We start from the raw sequence: 19,142 nt of genomic DNA, 5'->3' as shown, positions 1-19,142 counted from the left end.
GACTAGGCCATCTTCTGCTACATATACAGCTAGAGACACGAGCTCTGGGGGTATTGGTTACTTCGTATTGTTGTTCCACCTATAGGATTGAAGACCCCTTCAGCTCCTTGGGTACTTAAGAAGTCACTTGATATGCACTCACTGATAAGTGAATATTAGCCCAGGAACTTAGAATACCCAAGATACAATTCGCAAAACACAAGAAAATCAAGAAGAAGGAAGACCAACGTGTGGATACTTCATTCCTCCTTAGAATAGGGAACAAAATACCCATGGAAGGAGTTACAGAGACAAAGTTTGGAGTTAAGACGAAAGCATGGACCATCCAGAGACTACCCCACCCGGGAATCCATCCCATAATCAGCCACCAAACCCAGACACTATTGCATATGCCAGCAAGATTTTGCTAAAAGAACCCTGATATAGCTGTCTCGTGTGAGGCTATGCCAGTGCCTGGCAAATACAGAAGTGGATGCTCACAGTCATCTATTGGATGAAAAACAGGGCCCCCAATGGTGTCAATTTTCATCCAAGATTTTTATTCTCTAATGTTCTTGGTTCCATTGACACATTTCAGCATCTAAAAATACTACAATGTTAATACCCAAGAGAATGGCCATTATCACAGGTCTGCTGGCCACATCACAGTGTGGTACTGTTTTGTTTTTTTTTTTTTTCATTTGTTGTTGTTTTTAAATGAACCATCTTGACCTTAAATAAAGGGTAAAGGGAAAAAAAGTGTTGCATCTTATTAGCGGATGTGTGTGGAGTGAAAATAAAGTATGCCAACAAGAATGGGACAGCCCAGTACAGGATGGCAGTTATTTCTGGAGGCTGACTAAAAGCTGTATTTCTTTCTTTCATAGATAAATTCATTTTTATTTATGTGAACATGAGTGTGAGTATCTGAATGTGTGTCTTGGTGTGTATGTGTGAGTATGTCTCTCTGTGTGTCTGTATCTGTGTGTGTGTGAGTGTCTGTGTATGAATATCTGTCTCTGTGAGTGCATGTCTGTCTGTGTCTGTGTGTGTGTCTTTGAGTGAGTCTGTATCTGTGTATGTGTGTGTGTCTGTGTGTGTGAGAGTGTGTCATTGTGTGTCTATATATGAGTGTGTCTTTGTGTGAGTGTGTGTCTGTGTGTGAGTGTGTGTCTGTGTGTATGCGTGTGTCTGTGTGTCAGAGTGTGTCTCTGTGTGTCAGTATATGAGTGTGTGAGTGTGTGTGTGTGTGTGTGTGTGTATGTGTATAGGTGCCAGCAAAGGCCAGAGGCAATGTGTGTGTGTGTGTGTGTGTGTGTGTGTGAGAGAGAGAGAGAGAGAGAGAGAGAGAGAGAGAGAGAGAGTATGAAGAATAGGTGCCAGCAAAGGCCAGCAGCAAAGTTGATCCTCTGGAACTGGGGGTGCTTGGGTGCTGTGAACTCTACTCTGGTCCTCTGCAAGAGCAGCTCCCACCCTCTCAGAGGTGGAGCCATCTCTCCATCCTCTGCAAGAGCAGCTCACACCCTCTCAAAGGTGGAGCCATCTCTCCATCCTCTGCAAGAGCAGCTCACACCCTCTCAAAGGTGGAGCTATCTCTCCGTCCTGGAACTGCATTTCTTTTTCTTTTTCTTTTTCTTTTTCTTTTTCTTTTTCTTTTTCTTTTTCTTTTTCTTTTTCTTTTCCTTTTCCTTTTCCTTTTTCTCTTTCTTTTTTTCTTTTTAGTTTTAAAAATGTAATACAGTTTATTTAACTTCAAAAACATTTGAGCATTCTAAACATACAAAAAAAATAACAGAACATTGCAAATTGCGTTTAGGTACAGAGAGTTCTTGAACTTCCATTGATGCAGTAGTTCTTTGCTTTGCTGACAACGATGACTGCTATAGTTTCTTTAAAAAGTTTTAAACCTACTGCACTGAACTAAAGAAAAATCTCCAAACACTTCTCGGGCCAGCTGACCCCTCCCCCCTTCCCACAACTAAGAATGTCAGCAGAATGCTATGCCACTATATACAAACACAGGACAACCTGAAGCTAAATGGATGCCCACCACAGTATCAACAGGTCCAGCCTCACAGTGCACACCCTGAGCTACGGCCCCCTCCAAAAGGCATTGTCCCCTCACAGCCTCCACGCCAAACAAGGAGCCTCAAGAATCTGTCTGGGTTGTTTTGTTCTCTTTACAAACTATAGATATGTACAGCTGACAACTCAGGATTTCTAGCCAATAACCATATAGTTAACACTACCTTATGAGTTGAGAACAAAATCCAGAAACATCTTCAAATGCCTTGTCACACCAACAGCAAAGTGCACTGAGTGAGGAAGACTCTAGAGTGCCTTTTCATTTTTAAAATGTTTGGAGCTATGTACAACTTTGATACAGTTTCAGGGCACTCCAGACACCCACGGCCACTTCATGTAAACCACTGACACTTTGAGAAACTACAATATGATCGTGATCAAATTTTGTAATTAAACCTAACAAGGGCAATAGACACGACTCAAATAAGAGATGTGTCAATCACAGCGCTCTCCTACTCTAAGGTATTCACAAGGAGACAGCGTTTTTATTCATCTTCCTCCTGCTCCTCCTCCTCTCCCTCCTCCTCCTCTTCTTCTTCTTTCACCTTTTTCTGGGCAACTTTAGCAGGATCCTTGGCCCCCTCAAACTTCCCTTTAGACTTAGAGTCAGCGACATCCTTCTCATCCTTCTCCTTCAGCTTTGCTGCTTGGTAACGCAAGGCTGCTTTTCATTGTCACTGAAGTTGTTTCACATCTCACCCGGCTTTTTTGCCACATCGCCAATGGAGATGCCAGGGTTTGTGGATTTGATCTTGGGGCGGAATTCAGAGCAGAATAAGAAAAATCCAGACAGAGGTCTTTTGGGGGCATTTGGGTCCTTCTTCTTGCCTCCTTTAGCTGGTCGATAATCTTTCATCTCCCGATCATAGCGTACTTTATCTGCCTTTGCCATTTCATCAAACTTTGATTTTGCTAGACCCTGTCTTCCACCTCTCCGAGCACTTCTTGGAAAACTCCGCAAAGTTGACTGGAACCTCTGGGTTTTCTTCTTATGTTCTTCCCTGTGTGTCTGCACGAAGAAGGCATAAACAGACATCTTGCCCTTTGGTTTCTTGGGGTCACCTTCAGTCATCCTGACTGTATTGATCGCTAGTCTGGGCAGCGCAGGGCATGACATGAGGCTCAGCACTCCTGAAGGTGCAATTCTTAAGCTGAGTGTTGTGCATGCAGAAATTGTGTCTCTCAAACAGTTGGACAAATACTTATTCCACTGAAAATAACTATGTAGACCAGGGATGTGCTCGATGCTAGAGTACCTGCCCAGCAGGCTTCAGGCTGTGGTTCCCACCCCAACATCAAATCCAAAAGGAGGGAAGGAAAACTTCCCCTTCCCAAGGCAGAGCAAGCCATCTCTCCCCTTCCCTCCAGGTTCCAGTATTGAGGCCTGTGCATTACTAAAAACAAGAGCTAGGCTTGCATAACTCATGGTGTCTGGTAACAGGTAATGAAAAGCCACTTCTGGTGCCAGGGCCAGCACCAGTGGGTGGGAGTTAAGGAGACCTCCACCGCCCCACTGCTCCCTCTCACATTACATTACAAACCTCAGGCTCTGGGTCGTAGGCAGCCCTGGTGTGCTGCCACATGAATAATGAAGGGATGTGTGTGCTGCCAGAGTACGCCTTTCACCGGCTCCCACCCACAGCACACTCACCACCTCTCAAATGTCCTCCGAGTCTGCACGGATCTGAGGAGTTCTGTGCAAGTAGTTGGAACTTCTTAACCCCTCAGGGCTCTGGACTCAGCCAGACACAGGGTCGTTTGCTATGCTCTGGCTTGGGATTTGTACAAAACAACTGAAGTGGGCATTTGCTGTTTGGAATTGAGGAGCCTGTGTTGCGTGTGTGTGGGTGTTTGCACAAGTGTACATGCACATTGTTTGCACGTTCATGTGTATACACGTGAGCAGTGGGTATGCAGGCCAGAGGACATCTTCAGTGTTGTTCCTCAGATGCCATCTACCGTTTCAATTTTTATACAGAATTGTCATTGAAAGTCACCTATTAAGCTGGGCTGAAGGTCTCTCCCACACCATCACCGAAGCTTCAGGTATCGTCCTGGGGTTTGAACTCAGATCCTCCTACTTGTAAGGCAATCACTTTACCAACTGAACTATTTGGTTGGTTGGTTGGTTGGTTGGTTGGTTGGTTGGTTGGTTGGTTGAGAAAGTAGCTAAGACTGGTCTTGAATTTCCGATCCTCTGCTGCCCAATTGCTGGGATTGCAGACATGGCCACCACACTCTGTCTTGATCCATCCTTTGAAATCCCACTGAGTCACCTGTTTCCTGATGGCCCTGTCACACAACCCTGACCCACACCCCCATCATGCCTCCAGCTGTGACCAGAAGAAATGGCTTATACCACAGATAATGCCTGCCCAGCAAAGCACACTCATTTGCTGTTTGTGATCAGGTAGACACACACACACACACAGAGAGAGAAAGAGAGAGAGTCTTGGGAGCCCCTGGATGCCACTAACACACATGTACAACACACAACTATCCCACCTACAATTCAGCCCTCAGCCAGGCCAGGATTCTCACAATTATCTTTGCCCTTTGCCCACCCCGCCTTCCTTGGAACACCTGCCCTACCTCGGCTCTTGCTTAAAGTTCCCTTCCTTTTCTTGCCTTGATGAAGTCAAAGCTGTCTTGGAGGGCCCCACATCCTCACTGTGCTTGTCCAGTAGAGGGAACAGGATGTTCCTAGCTCCTCCTGGCCATCCCCAGACACAGCGTTGTCTTCATCTAGAGGGTGAAGGGCACCAAGACGCTCTCCTGCATTTCCCCTCTCTGCATGGTATCATCTACTTACTTCCGGGTCCCTCCTCACCCGAAGGAGCTTAGTTCTGGGATCACAGCTTCTGCCCAGACATCACTGGTTCCTGACATCACTGCTGAGAACTCAGCCCCGACTCAGTCAGAGCCTCCAGCCTTCTCCCCTTCCAGCTCTGTGCCTCCACACAGATCTTGATCTTCCTCTTCTCCCTGATAGACTCAACACAGACTCTGTTCTCTGGCCTGGAATGCCTTTGCCAGCTCCTTCCTGGCTGCCTCCTACATGGGAGAAAGGCCGTAAGGAGTGCTTGTACCTTATCTTCTGTTGCAGATCTGAGTTTTTTCTCCCAAGCTTACTTCAGCTGATGATTATATATTCCATTATTTCACTGTTATTTACACTGTATATTCAACATTATGTATTATAGGAAACCATATAAATAAACAAACATTCATCCTTAGGAAAAGGATGAGAAAATGTACATTTGAAGTTGAAAAGTATAAAACATAAGACATTAAAACACTAGGGACATAAAATAAATAAATAAATTTTTAAAAGTGCTAGTCATTACTTAAAAAAACAAAAAACAGAAAACCACTAGCAAGCGGGCTCCAGCCTGGATAACCGAGTCTGGTTCCTGGGACCCACGTGGTAAAAGCATGGACTCCTTCAAGTTGTCCCGTGCCCTTCACTTGTGCACCATGACTCACATGCATTGTATTCCCAAGTAAGTAATTAAAATGTTAAAAATCATATAAAATATTCAAGCTGGTAACGACGCAAACTTCTTCCCTTGGAACACCTGTTGACTTTTTTCATGTTGAAATCCGTTTTTATTCAATTGAACACATACTTTCTCTCTCTCTCTCTCTCTCTCTCTCTCTCTCTCTCTCTCTCTCTTACAGCTGATTGATAGTATATAAGTGTTTAAGTCTGTGTGTGTGTGTGTGTTTATACACAGACATTTCAGACAGAATCTCACTTTGTAACCCTGTCTGGCCTGGAACTTATTATGTAGACCAGGCTAGCCTCACACTCACAAAGATTCTCCTGCCTCTGCCTCCTGAGAGCTGGGATTAGAGCATTTGCCGGCACTCCCAGTATGCATAGAAGTTTAATTGCCGTTTCTTATTTGCTTCTTTCATTTTTTCCTGTTCCTCTTTAAGCAGGAATGACCATTTTTTTAAAATGGGCTATCTACTATTCCACCCAGGGAAACACCATCACCTGTAAAATTTTCTCTCATGGGTTCTTTGTAATTATCCTGTTATTTTAAAATCCTGCACCAAGCAGTTGTCGCCAGTAGATTTTCCTTCTTCTTCTGCACTATTTCTTTAGACTGTGTTCTTATACATGGGACCACTGGTTAATATCTACCATCTTATTAAGAAAGTCTCAGCTTTGCTAAGTTTCTCAAATCTATCTGGACCTTCCTGGGGAGACAGGTCTTGAGAAAGTAACTAAGCCAAACAGGACTAAGCCACCTTGAACCACTGGTGAATGGAATCATGGAGTCAAGGACTTACATAACTGCTTCTGGTTCCCTGGGGTGATGGGTGGTGTTGCGCTGGACAGGCTCTGGGGGACAGTCGCCATTCCCAGTCCCTTTCTAGCAACATCCATGGCTAAGTCTCAGTCTGGTGCTGATATACCTTGAACACTGTGCTAAGATTGCTTAATCTTAATCTTGAGTAGACAGAACCTCAGCAGCCTACTTTTCAGGAGGCTGAAAAGTAACAACAGTATTTTGTTTCCTGTCAGTCACCACCTACCAGGGTGATTACAACCATTCCTGGTACTGGATTGGGGTATCTTTAAGAAAAGAAAAGGAAAAAGAGAAAAGGAAAGGGAAAGAGGCAGCTGGGAGGCTGAGGCAGGAGGATCATGAATTTGAGGTCAGCCTTGGCTGTGCAGTGAATTCAGGCCACTATGGGCTACACAGAGATGCCTTGTCTCTAGATACGGTTCAGAGGAATATTGCTAGCCTGAAATGTGTGGAGTGTTGGATTTGACACCCCCCCCCCGTACCAAGAAAATAAACAAAAGGACTTAGCAAAGGGGAGCTCTTCAGCACAGCTGGTGGCATTATAAACTATGACAGCCACCCTGGAAAACCAGCAGTCCCCCCCCCCAAAAAAAATGCTAAATATAGAGTGCACCACCTGACTGAGCAATTTCACAAACTTGCTATGTGAAAGAATTGAAAACATATGTCTACAAAGAATCTGTACACAAATGTCCATGCCAGCATTAATCACGATTACCAAGCCCACCCTACATACCCTTCAAATGATGAATGCTTAAGTAAAATGTGGCAAGCTACACAATGAAATATCATTTGACACTAGAAAGGAATAAATACTGACTGACATGTGCTGTAACGTGTGTGGAAACAGAAAACAGCAAACCTCAAGTCTTTGGATAACTTAGTGGATATAGTTTCCTTTAGGGGTGGTGATGAACATGTTCTATAATTGAACGGGGGTGGGCAGTGGTTGCACAATTTCATAAATAAACAAAAGAAAGAAAAAAACAAAGAAAGAAAGAAAGAAAGAAAGAAAGAAAGAAAGAAAGAAAGAAAGAAAATCCATGGCATTGTTTGTGTGTCTAAAAGTACTGGGATTAAACCACTGTTGTTAAGTAGGTAAACAAGCACGCAAACTTATCACACGGATTTTGTAGAAGAGATTTTAAAGCACGCTATGGGGGTGCAGCAATAGCACATGTGACATGAGTGAGCCTGGAAGCTATTGTCCCCATGGTCCAGGCTCCAGCTCCCCACACTCACATGAAAAAGGATCCTCCGAACCCCAGAGGCAGCTCAGAGGGAGCGGAGGCTCCCACACCTCCCCTGCCTGCTGTCTGAGACAAGCGTCTCCTTAATCGCTTCAAAGTCTCAAGTGTGCGACTTAATTAAACTTGCATTTCTAGAGTGTATAAATAATGGAAAACGGCATTTATGCGTACTGCTGTTTACTCTGTAGCCTATTACTAAGAAAAACACTGAATTATTTAAGCGGGTAATTGGTTCTGCTCGGCCCCTCTTCCCCACTGCCTCCTACCACCTCTCTTATCAGAGTTCCCCTTAAGTGACAAGCAGAATTAACTCAGGCAAGCATGATGCTGTGATAAGGCCAGGGAAAGCTGCAAGCAAGATCACACTTCTTTAACACACAGCCCCAGACAGCCAGCGAGGAGCCTTACTCGGCAAAGGAGATGCAGAAATGTCCTGAAGAAGATAAAGTCTAAGAAACTGATTGGGCTCACTGCGGGCAAGAAGGTATTAGAAGCGTTTCTGTACTGTAATGCTTTGCAAGATGAACCCATTTGACTTGCTGAATACAGAAGAAGGCTGGGAAGGAGCCAGAGTGGTGGGTGAAGAAATGGAGACACTAAATACAGCCCCTGGAAAGGCAATCTATGGATGTGGAATTCTTTCTATTCAAATCACAAGTGGGCAGCGACAGTCACTTACAAATGTTCTTGAAACACTGTAAGTTTTATTCGCAAGAGCGTGTGTGTGTGTGTGTGTGTGTGTGTGTGTGTGTGTTTGTGTGTGTGTGTGTGCGCGCGCGCGCGCGTGCGCATATATGTGTGTGTGCATATGTGTGTGCATATGTGGAAAGCCAGACAGAGGACCAACTCAGGCTGTCATTCTTCCTTAGGAGCCATTTCATCTTTTGAGTCAGGGCCTCTCCCTGAAATATAAAGCTGCCCAATTCAGCTAGGCTGGCCAGCAAATGAGTCCCAGGGATCTATCTACCTGTCTCTCCCTCCCCAGTGCTAGGATTGTGTGTGTGTGTGTGTGTGTGTATTTTTCACATGGCTTCTAAGGATGGACTTCAGGTCTTCTTCCTCATGCAGCTAGGATTTACTGACAGAGCTATGTCCTTCGCCCTAACCCACATGCTTTAGAAACACGAATGAACACAAGCACTTCTCCTACTGAAGCTGCGATCAGACCTTTCACTTGGAAGGCAGACGCGACACCGAAAACTTTGCTAACACTTAAATCACTTTTAATGACCCGTGGTTTGGAGTCAAATCAAGTATCATTAATCTTTCAAGACAGCCAAGCTGACAGCTTGCCTTGGAGTCACAGTAGAATATGAATAATGTCAAAGGCATGCCAAAAACCTGCCACGGGGGGCTTAATAAAATAATTTGATAAACACATTAATGAGTAGTACACTTTAAATTTGGTTCATGGTGTCTGAAACATGGCTGAGTTCCTAAACAAAGTCTAGAGCTAAGGCAGTGGAGGTATCTGATGTCTGAAGTGGGTAGCCACGCCCATGTGGGGGATGTGTGTGCATCTGCTTTCTGACATCTCAGCACACACATACGCATGCTGCACGATGGGTGAGTATCCCAGCATGCGGGTGTGACCCAGGGAACACATCTAAGAGGCCAGGCTCCCCTTCCTCACTCACTCTTGGTGGTTTAGCCCAACAAAAGTAATTCTCTCATGCTGTCAAGAGATATATAATCAAGGTATGGGCAGGGCCAGGCTTCTTCCACAAGGTAAGGAAAAGACATCTGCATCTCCCTCTAGCTTCTGGGTCACAGCAATGCCCAGAGTTTCTTAATGAGGTAGCCATGTCACTTCAACCGTCACTGTTCAGGCACATTTGCCGATATAGCTCTTAGGTTTAAGTCTCTTCCCTCCCTTGCTTCTTTGTTCCCCTCCTTCTTTATTTCTTATTTATTTATTCCTTCCTTCCTTCATTTAGTTATTGTCTTTCGAGATATGTATCTTACTTACTATGTATCCCAGGCCGTCTCCAAACCTGTAATCCTCCTGCCTCAGCTTGCTGGGTGTTGGGTTTAGAGGCATGTAGCACTCCAAAGAACATCAGCTTTCAGACTTAGCTCCCCACCCCAAGTCTACCTTCTTGAGATCCTTAGCTAGCTGAATCTGCGAAGACCTCTCTTACCGATGGGCTCACATTCTGCAGCAGTTGCAGTGGGCAGAGGTCATGCTTCCAATCATTGAGCTAAACATGCTACACAACTGAATCGGACAGAGCTCTCTGTGGACTGATGGAGCTTCTGTCCTGGGATCCTGGGGTAGGCTGGACTCCAGTCCTGGACTCACAGCCTTCTTGGATGCCCTTGTGTGGGATATGATTCCCATAACACACCTTAACCAACTCTCTGCTGTTATTTAACACCTTTTGATTTTTTCTATTGCAAAATCCTGTGCTGGTGCCTAGGCTAACACTCATCTCACCCTTTTGTGCCTTGTGACTGTTCCTGACACAGGAGATTTGATTTCTCCACCCCCTTTTCTGTTCAAATTAGGATGTTGTTGGGATTTTAAAAATATGGAGTAGCAGAGTGAGCTTGAAATAAATGGCACTGGATGTGGGAGGGAGGAGAATAAGGGGATCACATAGAAACAGAAAATGTTATCTCCACCCCTGAAAAAAAGAGTAAGAGTTACCACCTTGGCTGGGAAGTGGAGAAATGGTCTCTCCAAGTACTTCCCATCCTCCACCACCTCAGAACAATCGCCAGGGTTTCATATTGTGGGCCTTTATAAACTTTTACTTTGCAGGGCTTTTTTGTTCTTTTCTCCCTTCCTTCCTTCCTTCTTTCCTTCCTTCCTTCCTTCCTTCCTTCCTTCCTTCCTTCCTTCCTCTTTTCTTTTTCTTTTTTGCAAATTACACAAGTAACTGTTGAGTAGCAATTGGCTCCAAGCTGCACGTTTTATCTTGGAGGGAGGCTGTGAAGACCCAAAACGTGGGGGTTGGAGAGAGGAGTTAAGAGCATTGGCTGCTCTTCCTGTGGACTAAGGTTCTGTTCTCAGCACTCACATGGCAGCTCACAACCATGGGCAACTCCAGTTTCAGGGGACCTGATGCCCTCTCTGGCCTGTGCAGGCACTACGAATGCACACAAGCATAGACATATATGCAGACAAACCATCCTTACACATAAAAATTACAATAAACAAAACAAAACACCAGGTAGTGGTGGTGCACTTCCTTAATCCCAACAGGCAAATCTCTGACTTTGAGGCCAGCCTGGTCTACAGAGTGAGTTCCAGAACCATGAGAGCTACATAGGGAAACCCTGTCCCTGCTAGGGGAGGGGATGGGGGAAGGGAGAGAAGATGGGTGGGGAGAACATAGAACAAATGGGGAGGGAGGAGAGGGAGTACAGACCATGGCTAGGATGGGATGGGGACACTGGACTGACACTAAGTATGTAACAGTTCACGACTCTCAGGGAGTTCCTGAAACTTAGCAGATTCACAAGGTTCCCCCTCCCTCAAGGTTATCTAAGCACTCAGGACTGCTGAGAAGCAGGGACTCTCCTACCTGTAAAGCTGCCTGTAAGCGCTGCAGTGAATTCCGGAGCTCTGGCTTTCAAGGGTTGCACGGCGCCAAAGTCAGCTTTGGTGACATAGCTGCCTATAAAGTCACTGGTTCACCAAGGGGGGACTTCAGCGGTATACTTACTCAGTTCTGTCATCAGTTCTATCTAGGGTGTATAGACATCTCCCCAAAGAGTATCACATGACACTGATATACATACTCATTACAGAAAGCTTTGAAAACACAGACAGGCACAGTGAAGCACTTATAACCACAGTTTCATATCCACTGCTAGTATTTTGGCTTTTAGAACTATATACAATATATGTGACAGTGTGAATACATGAACAGTTTATTTTGTATTACAAAATCTTAAGCATTAATTGTGTGTGTGTGCCTTCACGCCCATACATGCTTGTGCTTGTAGGAACACATGTGCCATAGTCCACATGTGGAGGTCAGAGGACAAGAAGCAACCTTTATCCACTCATCTGTCTCCCTGTGCCTACAATTTTTTTCTAAGCTGGAAAGAGATGTTTTTTTTTTTTATAACTTGCCTATGCCCTTTACAAATACATTTCAATAAAAAGAGAGAGAGAGAGAAAGAGAGAGAAAAGAAATCATGAGACTGTATCAGAGAGATCTTTTCCAAAGGAATTTTCAGTAGTGATAAAGGGTTCAGAGTCTGGGATTTGTTTCTAAGAACAGCATGTGGTTAGCAATTTTTCTCTTTGAAGGCTTATGGACATGTTTCATTTTCTAGGTCTACTGTTTGGCTGTACTCTCTAGAGCAAAAGCTCTTACCATCTCTACCCTGGTGCTTTGAATCAGGAAGATGGACACATTGATGAGACTGGATGTTTGCTGGTCCTTGTCTTTCTTACCAGCAACTGTTTTCAGGAGTTTCAAGGAAGAGCAGCTCAATTATATTTTAAGGGAACTGCTCTTCAGTTTTCATCCCTTGAGGTTTGAACCAACACCTCTTACCCTCACAGCTGCAGGCACATGTCCCTGGTGTGGCCATCAGAAAGTGCAGATGTCTGCAACTTAAGAGCACAAGCCCAGATCAGCTGGTTCCGTAGGGAGGGAGCACCTGAGAGAGTCATTCACACAAAGCTTAATGACAGGGGCAGGATGGCTTTGGCCACACCTGTAACTGGACCTTTATCTCCTCTGCAGTCTCTAGTTTTGAGTCAGTAGTTTTCTGTTCATGATGAAGTGACACTGTGTATGGGCTGGACTCCTACTGCTTGCTAGTGAAGATGTTCTGACTTACCCAGTAAACAGGAGTGACCTTTCAGGTGACAGTGGAGATTCAGTGAAGTAATGCTGCATACAACATGCTTAGCCCTTGTCAAAAATTGCTAACCACATGCATAGCACCTGTCCGTTATCACCCCTGGGGAGAAGGAACCTCCACTGAGGAATCAGGTCCCTTGGACTGTCCTGTGGGCAGAGCTCTTGGGTTTTCTTGATTAACTGATGTTGGAGGGCCCACTCCCAGCCTACTGTGGAAAAAAGAAAGCAGACTGAGCAAAGTCTGAAGCTTAAACCAGCCAGCAGTGTTTCTCCTTGGTCTCTGCATCACTTCCTGACTCCAGTTTCCTGTCTTGGTTTCCCTTGATGATGGACCGTGACCTGTAACCTAAACAAACCCTTTCCTCCCTGAGTGGTTTGTTCTTCTCTCCCTTCCTTTCTCTCTATTACAGGTATGTGCCAGCCTTCCTGGCTCAGTCAGTACTGTCCCTAAAGTAATGATTAAGTAGTCATTATCACCATGATTATAGTTAAATATTATCTTTATCAGGCATCCTTCCGTTTCTCTAAATACGTTGTGTTCGTGCTCAAACCCAGCTGGGAGGCAGCTCAGCAAAAAGCATACAAGATCTAATTTGCTGCCAACCAAATTAAAGGCTGGGCACACTTTGTAAAATTCTCAGACAATGACCTGGGTTTCCACTGACCCATTCTTTCTTCCGATAAGGAAATCTATTTCTTGAATGTGTATGGCTTTGGGGTCATTAATCTGACAATGTTAAGACCTTAAAATTCTCAGAAAAAAAATGAGAGGAAGAAAATGGAGCACAAAGGTTTGCACCCCACCGCAGCCATGACTTTCAGGAGACATGTCATGGGTAGGATCTGGAGCACACTGCTTAATTCTCAGGAAGTGTGTGGCCCAGACCCTCTTTCTTAAAACTTAAACCACTGGTTCTGTGTCCTTAAAGAGACATCAAAATTCTAATTGGCCCAGGCACCAGTCTGGAACTCTCCAGGGTCCAGTCTAAAGGCTCCTGTCTCCCACACTCTATCAACTATTAGTCACTCCAGGAGATAGGGCCTTGTGTCCATCCACATACATGGAAGGTGAGTCTTAGTGTTCTCGTGTCCGAACTCTCCCCCTCCAATAGAGCCTGCTCGAATGTGTCTCTGTGCTGTCCCTGGCTCCCACAGTTCCTTTGCCACATGCCCTAAGCACGCACTCCATTTGCATCATCTCATCTCACCAGTCGGCTTGCAAGAGAGCCAAGGATTCCTGAAGACCGGTGAGGCATCTGGGTGCAGTTATAGTTTACTTCCTAAACAAATTATGGGCAGTGATAGTGCCCAGGACAACAAACTTCTCTGAGAGGGATCGTGAGTCAGCTCTGTACCAGATGTTTTACATCCATCCTAATTTGACTCCTCTGGGCCTCGGTTTCCACGTCCATAGGAGGAAGTCATATTCTTGATTATGTATTCTTTATGTCCTGTGGAAGATGTGGGTCCCGTATTAAACAATATGCATTTCTGCCAGAAGATTACAACAACTCATGTTCTAACAGTCATATCATCATATAAAAATCACATTTAAACACACGAGCCACTCTACTGGCACAAAATCGAGAATTCTCAGTAGAGGGGCTATGATGATTTCTCCTGACTGTCTGCTTAACTGGAATCACACATCTGGGTATGTCTATGAGGATAGTACTAGAAAGGTTTAGAAACTTACCTGTGAATGCAGGGTGGGTGTGGGTGTGGGTGTGACCCCTTGGACTAGGGTCCCAGCCTAAATAAAAAGGATAAAGAAAACTAGGCACCAGCCTTCTCTCTCTCTCTCTCTCTCTCTCTCTCTCTCTCTCTCTCTCTCTCTCTCTCTCTCTCTCCTTCCTGACTGCAGAGGCAATGTGACCATCTGCTTCATGCTGATGGACTGGACCCTCAAATTGGGAGCCAAAATTAACCCTTACCTAATTAGTGCAGTTTTGAATCTTTTGTCACCACCACCACCACAACAAAACAGTAAGGAATCAAGTCAAGACAATTCCTTTTTTTCCCCCCAAGGGTAGTTTTGGGAACTTCATAATCAGAAATTAGCCAAATGCTGGAGAAATATAAAATAAACTTTATCGTCAATACAATTCTCATCTTTTGTTGATTTTTTACATTGGGATGAAACCCCAGATACTGTAAAATTTGTTTGTTAAATTGTAGATGAAAATAAGAAAAACAAAACTGTTATCAAAATTTCTCCCGAAGAATCTTGCTTGTGTATGTGTGTAGAGGAAGTGTCTATTTGTCCTGTGTTGACTGAATTTAGTAAAGGCATTAGGAACAGGGGCTGTGAGTCCGAGTTAGTTGTGTTTCCCCAGGGGGTAGGTGACAGACACGCATGCCAAACTAGATTCAGAGAGCAGGGGAACCTGTTAGGTTCTGGGATCTAGAAATGACTGGAACAGCTTTGGGAGTGGAAAGCAGAGCTGACCTTGGAACCGGACATGGAGCCCACCATCAGCCTGATCCAGTGTCTCTGCGCTGCCCTGGAGCCTGGCATTCCCACCCCATGTGGGGTTCCATACTCTCTCAGTGCAGTTCAGATTTCTCGGTGGACCAGAGGTTACCTACCTCTGAATCATCCACAGCTTAGGACGCAAGTAAGCACAGTATTCTGTGCACCTCTGAAACCGTTCCCCTCTGTCTCCATCAATGGCTTCCCTCCTGTGCACCTCTGAAACCGTTCCCCTCTGTCTCCATCAATGGCTTCCCTCCTGTGCACCTCTGAAACCGTTCCCCTCTGTCTCCATCAATGGCTCCAAGATTTTGATTAAGGAAATCTAGCTCAGCTAGGTGCAACTCCAGCATGTGTGACAGGAGGATCCCAGCTAGACGGACCTCAAGACCATTATTCGTTCTGAGACTTGACAATGTTCTCAAGGCACCTACAATGGCTAACATTGGTTGTCAACATGACAGGATGTAGGATCATTACGGGAACAAACATCTGTGTATATCTTCAATGGAGTTTCGAGGCTAACTGAAGGGCAAAGACCCATCCCAAGTGTAGGAGGCACCATTCCACAGTCTGGGGTCCTGGACTGAATTAAAAGGACAAAGTGAGCCAAGCACCGTCTTTCATCTCTCTACTTCCTGACTGCGGCTGCTATGTGATCCTCTGTCTTGGGCTCCTGCTGCAATGACTTCCCCACCAGGATGGACTGTACCCTCAAACTATAAGCCAAACTAAACCCTTCCTTCATTAAGCTGCCTGTGTCGGGCAGTTTGTCACAGTATTTAGAAAGGTAACTAATATAGCCCCTTATTCTTTTTCTTTCTCTACTGCCCCAAATGAAGCTTTCACCCTACAGTTGATTTCCTTAGGAGTAGCTAGGGAGAGTCCTCTGGTTATATCTAGAAGATATAGGAGTCTTCCACCCAATATTCTAAGTTGACTCCCATAACTGTAGCTAGAGAAATTAATGGGTTGATATGCTTAATCCTGGATACACAAAGCTTACACATCGGAAAGAACAGGTTGTCATGTGGGCTTAAGCCATCTATCCCTTGGTGCTGTGGTTCACAAAAGAGTTGTGGAGGTACCTGGAAAATGGAGGTCCAATGCCAACCATAACATCTACCATACTCACTCCCCCAGGTGGGATGGGTAGTATCAAGGGATGGGGCTTGTTTAGCTGACATCAGTTGGCTGAGCTGATCTAAATCTGTCCCTTCCTCCTTTCCTTCTCCTTCCCTCCAAATTACAGGGATTCAAATCAAGCAGAGGTAACGGGATTTGCGATGCACTCCCAAGAAACTAAAGCCCCTTTCTCCCTTTGCATGTGGGAGGGAAGGAAGCAAGAAGGACCCATGAAAGTTAGAGATGGAGACATTAGCAGGAACCCATGCTTAGCTTAATGGAGACATTGATGTTCATATATGGAGAGACTTAAGAGGTGTGCAAACACACAGGTAAGTATACACATATACATATATTCATTTTGCTCTGCTGGCTTTGAAGGCCTATAAGAATATACCATCCCAGTAAGCATGCCTAGTGTCTAGGCTCTTAGTCACAAGTACTGCTCTTGTTCCCTCCCCCACGCACACAAGTTACCAGAGCTCCTCGAAGAACAAACTGATATAATGACTGTACAGAATGAGCCTGGAGCACTTTATATAATACCAGAGAGAAAAGAAGTAGCCAACCCCAGCCAAACTACAAATAAAACCAGGCTTGTCTGTGGCTTAGCGGCAGAATGCTTGCCTATTATGTGTGAGATCCCAGGCTTGATGTCGGACACAAAGCCAAACCAAAAATGCATTGATCGGACACACGAAGTCAATCGGCCAAAATGGGAACAGTTTTCCCAGCAGAACAACCATACTGAGGTACAACGCAAAGCATGGAGATGCTTGCGTCTAGATCAATAGAAACAAACAAGAAAACGACAGTCCCAGGCGGAGGACCTCAAATAAGTTAAGTCAACACTCCAGCCTCAAAAATCAGAGCAAAGATCAGAAGCAAACATAGACCATGTTTCCTTCTTGTATGCAGAAAAGGAAGGGAGACAGGACAACCACCCAGAGCAGATACCCAACAAATCCCGCCTCTGCCAGGTGGCCAGGCCCAAATTAGTAGCTGTGAATCTTTTTGTTTGTTGGTGTGGTTTGGTTTGCTTTTGGTCTTGTAGCCTTGGCTGGTTTGGAACTGTCCACACAGGAAAGGCTGCCCTTAAACTCACAGAGCTCTGTCTGTCTCCGCCTCTTCTGTGCTGAAAATAAATGTGTGTGTACCACTGTATGCAACCCATCGTGAACCTTACAGACAGTACACATGAGAACTGAAATATGGAGATGGTTTCCCTAGAGAGCTCTATAACTCAGAAGCCAGATGATCAGGAAACACTTCACGGATTCTGATGAGACCTTCCCAGGACAACTGGCCAGTGTTCTTCCAAACTGCCCAGATCCTTACCTTTCTATAGCAAAACCCAAAAGCAATCCCAAACCTGTCAGAACCAGGCAATCTGAGAAACTACTGGAGAGTCCAGCCTGAAAGGAGAACATACTACAAAGTCCACTGAATGAGACCCTGGATGTTAGTTAGGGTTTCTATTGCTATGAAGACACCATGACCACAGCAACTCTCACAAAGGAAAACATTTCACTGGGGCTGGTTGTCATGGCGAGAAGCGTGGTGGCACGCAGTCAGACCCAGTGCTGGAGAGGGAGCTCAGAGTTCTACAGCTTGATCCATAGGTAGCAGAAGTGAACTGAGTCACTGGGTCTAGCTCGAGCTTCTGAGACTTCAAAGGCCACCCCCTTGTCAGGCACCTCCTCCAGGAAAGCCAAATCTCCTAATAGTGTCACTCCTTATGGGCCAATGGGGGACTTTTTTTTTTTCTTTTTTGAACCACCACATCCTGGAATAGGGAATCTAAATGAACATTAATAATAATAATATCTCAGTGTGACTTCACTAATGCAGTTGGACCCTAGCTGAGAGGGATCTTACTGGTCTGAGACAAGGTGGACCCTGCCTCTGTTCTCTAGTCCGTTCCATAATCATTCACTGGGCCCCCGCCATGAGGTCATCTGGGTCTCAGCCGTCAGGGATAGCTGATTAATAACATAGACAGTGCACCAGGAATGAGAGGGGCTTGAACTCGACGAAAACAAACTACTGGCCAGGATGAGTTAGGAGATCTAGAGGGGTGGGGACTGTGCACATCTGCACAGCTTGGGAGGTGGCTTTGTGAATAAGACATTGGGACATAGACCCAAAAGAGATGAGGACCCTGCTGCATGAGGATGCAAATGGGGAAGGAGGCCCAGCGATGGAAGGGAAGATAGAAAGAGATGAGGGCAGAGGATGGGTTGATAGAGAGAAGGGGCCAATGACCACATAGAGAAGTTAAACTCAAAGTTTGTTTGTTTGTTTACTTATTTGTATGGGGACATGCACATGTGTGGGGGTCAGAGGACAACTTTGGGGGCTTTCCACCTTGCTGAGTCAGGGTCTTTCTTGTTGTTTCTGATGATGCACTGCAGGTTAGCTAGTCCTTGAGATTCTGGGCAACTCTGCCTTCACCTTTCATCTCACCACAGGAATGCTGGGATTGTATTTTATGTCGATCCTGGAGATTTAACTTAGGTCATCAGCCTTACAAGAAACATGCTTTATAGCTTGGCCTATCTCTCCTACCCAAGGAAATAAATTTTATTCATAGTGTGATGGGACACACACACACACACACACACTTTAAACCCGAATAGTGACCAGCTTTGGTCTAAGCTGTTCAAGATTATCTCAACAGCTGTATGGAAAATGAACTGTAGAGGGCGCTAGAGTAGACCCACTCAAACCAGAGTAGGCTACTGCAGCATCCAAAGGATGTATGTTTCACGGCCAAGATAATAGAACTAATTTGAGTAGCTGTGCATGTGTGTGAGTCAAAAACAAAAACAAAAACAAAAACAAAAACAAAAACAAAAACAAAAATCTGAGCTCTGTGGTCGACAAGATGTCTCAGCAAATAAAGATGCTTGCCACCAAGCCTGACAAATTGAGTTCAGTTCCTGGGATCTACATGGTGGAAGGAAAGAACTGAGTCTGGAAAATTGTTCTCGCCCCCTACCCCCAATGTGCACTAGAGCACATGCATGTGAATGCTTGCTCGCTCTCTCTCTCTCTCTCTCTCTCTCTCTCTCTCTCTCTC

The 19,142-nt window shown here is 45.1% G+C and overlaps 1 protein-coding gene and 1 pseudogene across 1 annotated transcript in view; both read right to left on the bottom strand.

The window, feature by feature from the left end:
• The window catches only part of Gxylt2 (glucoside xylosyltransferase 2), a 91,167-nt gene that overhangs the window by 66,259 nt on the left and 5,766 nt on the right, over positions 1-19,142 (bottom strand). The window lies entirely within an intron of this gene.
• On the bottom strand, positions 2,550-3,136 carry LOC110296668 (annotated as a pseudogene).

Source organism: Mus caroli, chromosome 6 (genome assembly GCF_900094665.2).
Source record: "Mus caroli chromosome 6, CAROLI_EIJ_v1.1, whole genome shotgun sequence".
In the NCBI taxonomy this organism is placed as follows: Eukaryota; Metazoa; Chordata; class Mammalia; order Rodentia; family Muridae; genus Mus; species Mus caroli.
The sequence above is the reverse complement of the archived record's forward strand: the minus strand, read 5'-3'. Positions and strand labels throughout refer to the sequence as shown.